This window comes from Salmo salar, chromosome ssa10 (assembly GCF_905237065.1).
Source record: "Salmo salar chromosome ssa10, Ssal_v3.1, whole genome shotgun sequence".
NCBI classification, from domain to species: Eukaryota; Metazoa; Chordata; class Actinopteri; order Salmoniformes; family Salmonidae; genus Salmo; species Salmo salar.
Genome location: NC_059451.1, coordinates 18,274,374 through 18,287,492, shown reverse-complemented (window position 1 = coordinate 18,287,492; position 13,119 = coordinate 18,274,374). Strand labels below are relative to the sequence as shown.

Sequence of the window (13,119 nt, the reverse complement as noted above, 5' to 3'; positions counted from 1 at the left end):
TCTGCTAGCAAATGAAACAAAATCATAGGTTTGTAACTAATACATTCTCTATGTGGTATACAGTGGATTGGGATTATATGCCCCCCTGCCTCTCTCTGCAGGTGGGCAATCACTCCCCCACGGTGGCCCATGCTCACGGAGGCACCATCTGCCCAGAAGGAGATACACTTCATCCATGACCCTCCATCCTCTTCTTGGCAAACAGCAAGAAATGCGGCCTTGGCATCCTAAACACCTCGAATGACAACACAAAAAACAATTATACAAAAGTATTTCTGACAAACTAAATTCTATCTCCATTACAAATAATGATGAAACTTTACACAAGAATAAAGCCTATGAAGAGAATCAACTTACCAATTGCATGGGAGTGCTCAAGGGTCTGTTGTCCGACCAGGAGATTGCCCGATACAATATTTGCAGAACATGACGTTGTTTTCTAACTCTAGCCATGGGAACATTTTGAGCCAATTTGCTTTGAATCTACAGTTGAAGTCCGAAGTTTACATACACCGTAGCCAAATACATTTAAACTCAGTTCCACAATTCCTGACATTTAATCCTAGTAACAATTCCTTGTCTTAGGTCAGTTAGGATCACCACTTTATTTTAAGAATGTGAAATGTCAGAATAATAGTAGAGAGAATGATTTATTTCAGCTTTTATTTCTTTCATCACATTCCCAGTGGGTCAGAAGTTTACGTACACTCAGTTAGTATTTGGTAGCATTGCCTTTTAAATTGTTTAACTTGGGTCAAACGTTTCGGGTAGCCTTCCACAAGCTTCCCACAATAAGTTGTGTGAATTTTGGCCCATTCCTCCTGACAGAGCTGGTGTAACTTAGTCAAGTTTGTAGGCCTCCTTGCTCGCATACGCTTTTTCAGTTCTGCCCACAAATTTTCTATGGGATTGAGGTCAGGGCTTTGTGATGGCCACTCCAATACCTTAACTTTGTTGTCCTTAAGCCATTTTGCTACAACTTTGGAAGTATGCTTGGGGTCATTGTCCATTTGGAAGACTCATTTGCGACCAAGCTTTAACTTCCTGACTGATGTCTTGAGATGTTGCTTCAATATATCCACATAATTTTTCTACCTCATGATGCCATCTATTTTGTGAAGTGCCCCAGTCCCTCCTGCAGCAAAGCACCCCCACAACATGATGCTGCCACCCCCGTGCTTCACGGTTGGGATGGTGTTCTTCGGCTTGCAAGCGTCCCCATTTTTCCTCCAAACATAACGATGGTCATTATGGCCAAACAGTTCTATTTTTGTTTCATCAGACCAGAGGATATTTCTCAAAAAAGTACGCTCTTTGTCCCCTTGTGCAGTTCCAAACCGCAGTCTGGCTTTTTTTAATGGAGGTTTTGGAGCAGTGGCTTCTTCCTTGCTGAGCGGCCTTTCAGGTTATGTCGATACAGGACTTGTTTTACTGTGGATATAGGTACTTTTGTACCTGTTTCCTCCAGCATCTTCACAAGGTCCTTTGCTGTTGTTCTGGGATTGATTTGCACTTTTCGCACCAAAGTACGTTCATCTCTAGGAGACAGAACGCGTCTTCGTCCTGAGCATTATGACGGCTGCGTGGTCCCATGGTGTTTATACTTGCGTACTATTGTTTGTACAGATGAACATGGTACCTTCAGGCGTTTGGAAATTGCTCCCAAGGATGAACCAGACTTGTGGAGGATCTTAGCTGATTGCTTTTGATTTTCCCATGATGTCAAGTAAAGAGGCACTGAGTTTGAAGGTAGGCCTTGAAATACATCCACAGGTACACCTCCAATTGACTCAAATGATGTCAATTAGCCTATCAGAAGCTTCTAAAGCCATGACAACATTTTCTGGAATTTTCCAAGCTGTTTAAAGGCACAGTCAACTTAGTGTATGTAAACTTCTGACCCACTGGAATTGTGATACAGTGAATTAAAAGTGAAATAATCTGTCTAAACAATTGTTGGAAAAATTACTTGTGTTATGCACAAAGTATATGTCCTAACCGACTTGCCAATACTATAGTTTGTTAACAAGAAATTTGTGGAGTGGTTGAAAAACTAGTTTTAATGACTCCAACCTAAGTGTATGTAAACTTCCGACTTCAACTGTATATATTCTCCCTCCACCAGCTACAGTGGATGTTGACGTGACAGCGAAGGTCACGGTATCTTCACTAATGTTGTTCTCAGCAGGTTCCCTAATGTTCTCAGCATCCCTAATGTTAGCCACCATGTCAACGTTAGCCGCCTCAGGTAAACCATGTGAGAGGCTTCATTAGTTGAAACTTGCGAATCCCCCTCACCAGATTCCTCTTTCTCCTCGTCACCTTTTCGCTTAAAATAAAATTGAATGGGCTTCATTTTTAGCGATGTCTGCACGTTAACTTATAGCCTATACCGATATTTTTTCCAGTGTTGTTCGCCTTTCTCTCACTCCGACTGGACTGCGTCATCACATAAAACTCTGTGGTTGGCGCATGCCGCTTGTGGAATGTGGGACTTGTAGTTTTTAAACAATTAGCAGTGGGGGAAAAATAGATTACGGTAGATTGTAATCTTTACTCGCACAATGCTCATAAATAATTTTCGCACATATCTATTTTTAGGGGCAAATGCGTGTGACATGCAAGTGAAATACTCGCACTGTAGAGCCCTGGCTTTGTATGCGTCTCTGTGTGTGGAGTAAAGCTGGTCCAGAGTTTTTTTCCCCCCCTCTGGTTGTACATTTAACATGCTGATAGAAATTTGGTAAAACGGATTTAAGTTTCCCTGCATTAAAGTCCCCAGGTACTAGGAGCGCCGCCTCTGGGTGAGCGTTTTCTTGTTTGCTTATGGCGGAATACAGCTCCTTCAATGCTGTCTTTGTGCCAGCCTCAGTCTGTGGTTGTATGTAGACAGCTACGAAAAATACAGATAACTCTCTAGATAGATAGTGTGGTCTACAGCTTATCATGAGATACTCTAACTCAGGCGAGCAATAGCTCGAGACTTCCTTAGATATCATGCACCAGCTGTTATTTACAAAAATACATAGTCTGCTGCCCCTTGTCTTACCAGACGCTGCTGTTCTATCCTGCAGGTACAGCATATAACCAGCCAGCTGTTCGTTGATTGTGTCGTTCAGCCACGACTCCGTGAAGCATAAGATATTACAGTTTTGAATGTCCCGTTGGTAGTTTAATCTTCTGCGTAGGTCATCGATTTTGTTCTCCAAAGATTGCACGTTTGCTAGCAAAATGGAAGGAAGTGGGGGTTAATTCGATCGCCTACGAATTCTCAGAAGGCAGACCACCCTCTGGCCCATTTTTCTACACCTTCTCTTCACGCAAATCACAGGGATCTGTGCCTGTTCCCGAGAAAGCAGTATATCATTCGGTCAGACTCGTTAAAGGGTTGGGACACGTAAAACGTCAGCCTTCTTCTCCGGCGCAATTTGTATTATTTTTGTATTATTCGCTTTGGGCATTCGTAAATTCAGAGCGTTGTCAGATTGTCTGTTCATAAATTCAGAGCGTTTCGTTCTCGGGGCATTCAGAGCGCCCGTCACTGGACGCTCCGGCCGAGGAGTAGGGTTGATCTGACCGTTATGACCTCAACGGCAGTCAAGCACCCAAGCTAACGTTGGCTAGCTTGCTAGCTACTTAAAATCAAATCAAATTCTATTTGTCAAATGCGCCAAATATTTCACCTTAGTGAAATGCTTACTTACAAGCCCTTAACCAACGATGCAGTTAAGAAATTACCTAAAAAAAAAGTTAAAAAATATTAAGAGGTAACAAAAACAAATAATTAAAGAGCAGCAGTAAATAACAATAGCGGGGCTATATACAGGGGGTACCGGTGTTGAGGTAATTGAGATAATTATGTACATGCAGGTAGGGTTGTTAAAGTGGCTATGCATAGATAATAACAGAGAGTAGTAGCAGCGTAGGGGGGGTGCAAATAGTCTGGGTAGCCATTTAATTAGCTGTTCAGGAGTCTTATGGCTTGGGGGTAGAAGCTGTTTAGAAGCCTCTTGGACCGAGACTTGGCGCTTCGGTACCGCTTGCAGTTCGGTAGCAGAGAGAACAGTCTATGACTAGGGTGGCTGGAGTCTTTGACGATTTTTAGGGCCTTCCTCTGACACTGCCTGGTATAGAGGTCCTGGATGGCAGGAAGCTTGGCCGAGGTGATGTACTGGGCCGTACGCACCACCCTCTGTAGTGCCTTGCGGTCGGAGGCTGAGCAGTTGCCATACCAGGCAGTGATGCAACCCGTCATGATGCTCTCAATGGTGCAGCTGTAAAATCTTTTGAGGATCTGAGGACCCATGCCAAATCTTTTCAGTCTCCTGAGGGGGAATAGGTTTTGTCGTGCCCTCTTCTTTGTTGTTGATGATGGACACACAGGAACTTGAAGCTCTCAACCTGCTCCACTACAGCCCCGTCAATGAGAATGGGGGCGTGCTCGGTCCTCTTTTTGCTGTAGTTCACAATCATCTCCTTTGTCTTGATCACATTGAGGGAGAGGTTGTTGTCCTTGCACCACATGGTCAGGTCTCTGACATCCTCCCTATAGGCTGTCTCATCGTTGTCGGTGATCAGGCCTACCACTGTTGTGTCATCAGCAAACTTAATGATGGTGTTGGAGTTGTGCCTGGCTGTGCAGTCATGAGTGAACAGGGAGTATAGGAGGGGACTGAGCATGCACCCTGAGGGGCCCCCGTGTTGAGGATCAGCGTGGTGGATGTGTTATCTAACCTTACCACCTGTGGGCAGCCCGGCAGGAAGTCTAGGATCCAGTTGCAGAGGGAGCTGTTTAGTCCCAGGGTCCTTAGCTTAGTGATGAGTTTTGAGGGCACTATGGTGTTGAACACTGAGCTGTAGTCAATGAATAGCATTCTCACATTGGTGTTCCTTTTGTCCAGGTGGGAAAGGTTAGTGTGGAGTGCAATAGAGATTGCATCATCTGTGGATCTGTTGGTGCGGTATGCAAATTGGAGTAGGTCTGAGGTTTCTGGGATAATGGTGTTGATGTGAGCCATGACCAGCCTTTCAAAGCATTTAATCGCTACAGACGTGAGTGCTACCGGTCGGTAGTCATTTAGGCAAGTTACCTTAGTGATCTTAGGCACAGGGACTATGGTGGTCTGCTTGAAATATGTTGGTATTACAGACTCAGACAGGGAGAGGTTGAAAATGTCAGTGAAGACACTTGCCAGTTGGTCAGTGCATGCTCAGAGTACACGTCCTGGTAATCCGTCTGGCCCAGCGGCCTTGTGAATGTTGACCTGTTTAAAGGTCTTACGCACATTGGCTGCGGAGAGCGTGATCACACAGTCATCCAGTACAGTCGATGCTCTAATGCATGTTTCAGTGTTACTTGCCTTGAAGCGAGCATATTAGTTATTTAGCTCGTCTGGTAGGCTCGTGTCACTGGGCAGCTCTCGGCTGTGCTTCTGTAATATTTTGCAAGCCCTGCCACATCCGACGAGCGTCGGAGCCGGTGTAGTACGATTGGATCTTAGTCCTGTATTGACGCTTTGCCTGTTTGATGGTTCGTCGGATGGCATAGCGGTATTTCTTATAAGCTTCCGGGTTAGAGTCCCGCTCCTTGAAAGCGGCAGTTCTACCCTTTTTAGCTCAGTGCGAATGTTGCCTGTAATCCATGGCTTCTGGTTGGGGTATGCACATACAGTCACTGTGGGGACGACATCCTCAATGCACTTATTGATAAAGCCAGTGACTGATGTGGTGTACTCCTCAATGCAATTGGAAGAATCCCGGAACATATTCCAGTCTGTGCTAGCAAAACAGTCCTGTAGTTTAGCATCTGCTTCATCTGACCAGTTTTTTATAGACCAAGTCACTGGTGCTTCCTGCTTTAATTTTTGCTTCTAAGCAGGAATCAGGAGGATAGAGTTATGGTCAGATTTGCCAAATGGAGGGCGAACTTTGTACACTTCTCTGTGTTTGGAGGAGACGTGGTCTAGATTTCTTTTACCTCTGGTTGCACATTTAACATGTTGATAGAAATTCGGTAAAACTGATTAAGTTTCCCTGCATTAAAGTCACCGGCCACTAGGAACGCCGCCTCTGGATTAACATTCTACAGTTTAAGGCGGAATACAGCTCATTTAGTGCGGATGTCGTTCCAACCTCGTTATGTGGTGGTATATAGACTGCTACGAAAAAAACAGAAACTCTTTGGGCAAATAGTGAGGTCTGTGTTTCAGTATGATATGTTGGATAAAGGAATAAAGACAGACACCAATGTCAGTTCAATAGCCTTGTTCAAGCATTGTACAAATCCCTACACGCTGAGTCTGGGGAACAGTCCGGCTAGTCGTTTACCTATCAACTAGACTCCGTAACAGTCTGCAGCTTATCATAATATACTCCACCTCAGGCGAGCAAAACTTTAAGACTTCCGTAGATATCGTGCACCAACTGTTTACATAAATGCATAGGCCCCCGCCCTGTGTTATACCAGAGGCTGCTGTTCTGTCCTGCTGATAGTGTACAACCCGCCAGCTCTATGTTCTTAATGTCGTCGTTCAGCCACGACACGGTGAAGCATAAAATATTATTCGTTTTTAATGTCCCGTTGGTAGGATATCAGTGCTTTCAGCTCATCCCATTTATTTTCTAGCGATTGAACGTTAGCTAGCAGAACGGAGGGCAAGGGCAGATTAGCCACTCGTCGCCTGGTCCTCACAAAGCACCCTGATCTTTTGCCTCGAAATCTACGTTTCCTTCACCAGCGAATCACTGGGATCGGGGCCTGGTCGGGTGTCAACAGTATATCCCTCGCGTCCGACTCATTGAAGAAAAACTCTTCGTCCAGTTTGAGGTGAGCAGTCCCAGTTCTGATGTTTAGAAGCTCCTATCGGTCATAGGAGAAGGTAGCAGCAACATTATGTACAAAGCAAGTTAGGAACAAGGTGAAAAAACTAACAAAATAGCATGATTGGTTGAGGGCCATCATCTCAATTCCAGACACAAATGACAGAACACCGCACTCGACCTAGCAGAGCTTCTTAGGTTGTTTTCATGTTATCCAGAGCGTAGCTGTTACATTGGCAACAATTGAATTACGTTTTTTTGCTGACACCGGCCATATTCAACGGGTGTTGAGGGTTCATAAATTCATTAGTTATTCTACGCTCTGGCACACTCCCGACATAAATATGCAACTAGAATGGGTTGTTAATATGACTAGGATTGTGCCTTTGGCTTCTAGACAACGAAAGAAAGTTAATATGAAAACCAGTAGAACAGGAGAGAAATGCTATGAAACCTTTTGGGTGGCAAGCCTAGCAGCTGTTAAGTGCTTTGTGCTGTTTCTCTCTCTCCCAGTGCTACTCCCTACAGCTTGCGTTTGTGAGTTGCCTAGCAACGAGTCTACGCACTATTTTGGTCGCGGCTTGCTCTATAAACTCACTGTACATGACTATTTTCGGCAAGCCTAAAAAAGAAGTGCTGCTCATCGATAACTGGCATCCAATTTGTCTTCTTAATAATGACTATAAGATATTAGCCTTACTACTTGCAAAAATAATTAAAGAAGTCCTGGATGAAATCATTGATGAAACACATTCTGGCTTTATGAGGAACAGACATATTTCTAACAATGTCAGATTAGTATTAGACATACATGACTACTCAGACCTAATAACCGAGGATAGCTTCATATTATTGTTGATTTTTATAAAGCATTTGACACAGTAGAGTATCAGTTCCTCTTCCACTCCCTTGAGAGACTTCGCTTTGGGGATTTTTTTCTGTAAGGCTATTAAGACCATCTATACAAATGGTAACAGCTATATCAAATTGAAATATGGCACCTCACCTAGATTTGAGTTAAAGAGAGGAGTTAGGCAAGGTTGTCCTATCTCTCCGTACCTGTTTTTATTAATCACCCAACTTCTTACAAATTACAAGGCTGGGAAAGAAATGATTATAAACCAGCTGGCTGACGATACTACACTTTTTCGGAAAGATGCTATCCAAATTCCCATATCGATCAATGTGATACAAACCTTTTCCAAAGCGTCTGGTCTATATCTTAACATTAATAAATGTGAACTCATGGCTGTCAAAGATTGTGTGACACCTTCATATTATGGTATTCCAGTAAAAGAAGAACTTACATATTTAGGCATAATCATTACAAAGGATCAGAAGTCTAGAGGCTTGCTAAATTTTAACCATCTTATTAAAAAAAAACAGAAGAAGCTAAATCAATGGCTACAGAGGGACTTATCTTTAAAAGGAAGAGACCTTCAGCCTTGGTTATTAGGAATCTCTAGACTAACATATGGCGCTCTATCTTTATATCTTGACAGTAAAAAAAGCAAGGAGATAGACCAGATGCTTTTCAACTTTCTGTGGAGAAACCGTACCCATTACATTAGGAAAACTGTTGTAATGAACACTTATGAGAATGGTGGGCTGAATTTTCTGGACTTTACGACCTTAAATAATACTTTTAAGATCAATTGGATAAAACAATTCCTAAGAAGACACACTTCTATGTGGAATTTTATTCCTCATCATGTCTTCTCTACTTTTGGTGGCCTTAACTTCATGTTGGTTTGCAATTATAATATTGACAAAGTTCCAGTGAAACTTTCTGCTTTTCATCGGCAGGTTTTCTTGTCATGGTCCATCATTTATAAGCATCATTTTTCTCCACACAGATATTATATATGGAATAATCGGGATATATTGTATAAAAATACTTCTTTGATTTTAGAATATTGGTTCCGAAATAATATCCTATTGGTGAGCCAACTGGTAAATAATATCCTATTGGGTGAGCCAACTGGTAAATGCAGAGGGTCTTTTACTCAGTTATAAGGAATTCTTATCACTTTACAAGATCCCTGTAACACCTAAAGATTTTGAAACTGTTTTAGATGCCATTCCCTCAGGTGTTGCTTTATTATTCAGGAACGTGTCAAGACCCTCAGAGCCTACCTTTCGTTGACCCTGTTGACTCATCAGTAGGAAATATTTGTTTCTCTTTTGGTCCATTCAACAACAGAGCGATACGAACCTTGTTTCAGCAGGATGTTTTATCTATACCTTATGTCATGCCTTATTGGAATGGAATTATTGATAATATCTGTTGGGAAAAAGTTTGGATGTTGCCACACACATACCTACTTGTCAACAAAATTAAGGAAGTTTCCTTTAAAATTATTCATAAATATTATCCTGCCAACCACTATATGAAGAAGTTTAAGGAAAACATGAACTCAAATTGCTCCTTTTGTAATGACCACCCAGAAACAGTGTTGCATCTTTTTTGGCATTGTATTCATGTAAGAAAACTGTGGCAAGACATCAGAAGATTTATAATTGAACACATTTATGAAGATCCTACACTATTGTGGAGAGATGTACTGCTTGGATTCTTTACCTACGATAGAAATAAGCTGAAACATTTTAATGTAATTAATTTCATTATTCTTTTGGCCAAATTTCATATTCACAAATGTAAATTTACAAACTAAAAACCACATTTTCTTACCTAGAAAAATTAATTGAACTGTATTTTAAGACAATTAAATACTCTACTAACAAAAAAGCTGTTAGAATAATAAGTGTATGTATGTCCCTTAAGGTCCTTGTGTAATGTGATATTGTACCCCCTAGCCCAATTGTCCTTTGTATATTATTTATATATACTTGTGTTCCCACATGTACTTCCTGTATTGATTTGTTGTTAATTTATTTTTATTAAAAAAATACTATTTTCGGCAAAATATGAATTCCGGTCAACCAAGACACAGTTCCTATTTTATGACTGACGAGATTTGATAAATTCTGACACCAATATAATCTCACGAAATTATCCAAATTAACCTGTAGACTGATAAGCATGACGCTGAAATGTATTTTCTGCAACTAACGTTAACCGTTAACATCCCTACTCTCTGTCTCTCCATGGTTATCTTATGAACTGGGCTCACGACACGAGCGCTTCCTGCCAGGGGCAGTACAGCCCTCATCTATTACTGTGACTGAGCCAGTGGGAAAGACAAGAAGAGACTTTTAACCTGAGAAGAACTACCGCAGCAGAGGACATCAACAGCTATAAGACAATGCTTTGTATTTTTGTTTTGTAGAGCAGCCCTTTAATGCTAGGTCGTATGACCACAGATCACAAGCTGGCTGTAAACAATTGCCAATATTGTTAACATAAAACATGGTCATAAATAAAGCTGTTATGTTACTGTATAGATGAGCACTGTCCATCCCCTGGATAAATCTTTGACAAGATGGAGTAGAATGACTCAGAGATGGGGGTTCAGGGCGGTCAGTTGACAATACAAAGTGCTATCCTCCACAAACAAGGGCAAATGTAGGCCTAGTAGTTGGCCCTACTACTTGGCCCTCAATATGCAGACTCATTTCAGTGTGAGAAACTAGAAACTAAAGTTAGGCTACCTCTTGAATGCCCTTCAATTGAAAATGTATGGAAGGAAATATTTCCCCTTGAAACAAGGACATTACAAAATGACAGTAATGAATTGAAATGATCCAAAGATGAAGTCTCGCAGCGGTATCAGTGACACTGAGTGGACCAACTTCTCTCCAGAGGAGCAAACAATTAGTAGCCAGGACAAACATATTTTCACGATTTCATTATCATAAAAATCTGTAAATCATAGCACGTTTTGAGGCTTATTCAATAGTTAACTGATAAGGTAGAATCCTAAAGAAAAATAATGTTAAAAGTACAATTTTATATTCCTTAAACATAAATACAAAATAATTGTCATGACTTTTTGATTAATGGCCAAGTGTCAAAACACCAGTTTTAAATGTCCAAATTCATAATCAATATGCCAAAATAAGTTGTGATATTTTGAAGACCAATACATAAAATGTACTACGTACACACACATAGTCACTCTTCTGTTCAGATTAACTGGTATTTTGCTAAATTTGTACCTTCTATAGTGCACATGCACCGATATTTACAAAGTGGTCACTCAAGACTGGAATTGATTAGCTTGTTCTATGGAAATCAATAGTGCACGCAAATTAATCACGCACATTGATATTGTATTGAAATGAATGAAACTGGGATAATAACCGCGGCGACATGTACCATTTGCGCTCTTCTGACAAACCTCAGTGGACTTGGGTATACTACATATTCTGTCGATAGATGTCTACCTGTCGTAGCCCTTTTATCAATTTACAGAGCCAACATTTCCATGTGGGGCCCATATGGATTAATGAAGGGCTGTTCCACAGGCCCCATGAGGGAAACTTTGTGGCGCAGTGGTCTAAGGCACTGCCTCTCAGTGCAAAAGGCTTCATTATAGTACCTGGTTCGAATCCAGGCTGTATCACATCCGGCTGTGATTGGGAGTCCCATAGGGTGGTGCACAATTGGCCCAGGTCATCCGGATTTGGCTGGAGAAGGCCATCATTGTAAATAAGAATTTGTTCTGAACAAAATACTACAATTATTATTTTTTTTTTTTTAAACATCCCTTTCATAGCACCTACCACTCCATTCGGGAAATCTGTGTTGAGTAACTTTTTCTCCATCACCTCAATACCCTGGATAGTATTCATAATGAAATCAGCCCCTTTGGGTAGTGCTGCTGTCGCTGTGTTACCACTCTTCTTCATCCATGTCTGAGTCCATCTGCAGATCAAAAGTCTCCTGTCTTTTTAAGTTTGATCCGGGCCTTTTCATAGGTAGCTGTGAAAATAAAATGTTTTTTAAGTATTTAGACTACTGATCTAGTGCAACATTTCAGTCTTTATCCTCTAAATGGCCATCTTAGCTGGTACCTAGATAGGTTAACCTTTTGGGCCAGACATGGACAAACCCATGTGGGCTACAAAATCTGAGTCAAGTTTCTAATTTGTGTTTCGTTTACATTTTTTACGAAACTCTAACAACCTTTTATAAAATAAACGTTTTTATCAATTCCACAAAAAATACTTAAGTCCTTAAATTGATTCCACTCAAAAAAGACAAAGAATAAATTCCCAACATGCTGTATTACCGCATGTGAATCGCAAATCATTTCTCAAGCGAATCCTGATCAATTCGTCAATATTCTACGACCAAAATGCCAGCATTTAACACAATCCTGTCAAATTTGATTTGCGTCTACAAACATGGCTTGAAACTTGGACCGAGTAGTCAAACAGCTGATAAATACAGCGCGGGCTGTAAAATTATCTATTGATTAATGTATCCTCAAAGAACGACAAAATTAACTCCCGAAACACACGTGTTTCCTTTACTACTAACGCAAGCTTGTTCAACAAGCAAACCATTTTGCTAACGTTAGCTCCAATGCAAAACAAGCTAGCTATCTAGCCAACGTTAGCTCGATAGCGCAACAAGGCCGACTATAGTTTGTGTGTGACTGACACGGCTAGCTAACTCGACAACACACGTCCTATCGCTCAACAGCAAGTCAAGGTCTAGTTTGTTCGTTAAGCGGCTAGATAACAAGGAAAATCTCTGGGTAAATGTGACACCTCTGTGGAAAGGTGAGACTGAAAAGTGTCAGTAGGATTCTTCTGAGATGTCCTCAGCAATTGTTTTCTGTGCTAGGCTACATTTGTAAAATTTAGGGATTGGCTGTTCTCATTACCAAAATTGGTAAAGGGCCCAATTGGGACCCATGTTATAGCCCACATGCACCACTGTGTAAAAAATACCACACATTTGTGAATCGTTGCATTAATCAAGTGTGCAACATTATGTGCAATATGGTTTAGATGAGAAGCTCCTGTATAGTTTGAATTGCTATCCTTATTTTGTCTATATACTATGGTATTTACGGTATGCTAATAGGTGCACACACACATGATGCAGGAATGTGGCTTTGGCCACACCACATCCAAGGCTAAAGTAAGTATAGTGTAAACAGAAAAGGTGCAAATCTGATGTTGAAGAGAGCGATCTTACTACACATATTTTACTAATGTAAATCCACCCTTAATCTCACATCTAAAGGCAATTAGCAGGCGGATGACGGGGTCAATCTCTCCTCTGAGAACAGGTAATATCCGCTCTCAGGTTGAGAGCTGTGGTTGCCTACTCAGCACAACACACACACACACACCACATAGAGCGAGAGGAAGAGAGAGATACTC

General features: G+C 41.3%; 1 protein-coding gene across 2 annotated transcripts in view; it reads left to right on the top strand.

Moving 5' to 3' along the window:
- The window catches only part of LOC106613669 (ceramide synthase 1), a 43,684-nt gene that overhangs the window by 15,670 nt on the left and 14,895 nt on the right, over nt 1-13,119 (top strand). The window contains exon 1 of one of the 2 annotated variants that reach the window (XM_014216175.2): nt 11,725-12,510. The exons of the other annotated variant lie outside the window; for it this stretch is intronic. The gene's annotated coding sequence lies outside the window, so the exon portion shown is untranslated. Of the gene's footprint in view, nt 1-11,724; nt 12,511-13,119 lie in introns of those variants that run through there. 2 annotated transcript variants of the gene reach the window in all.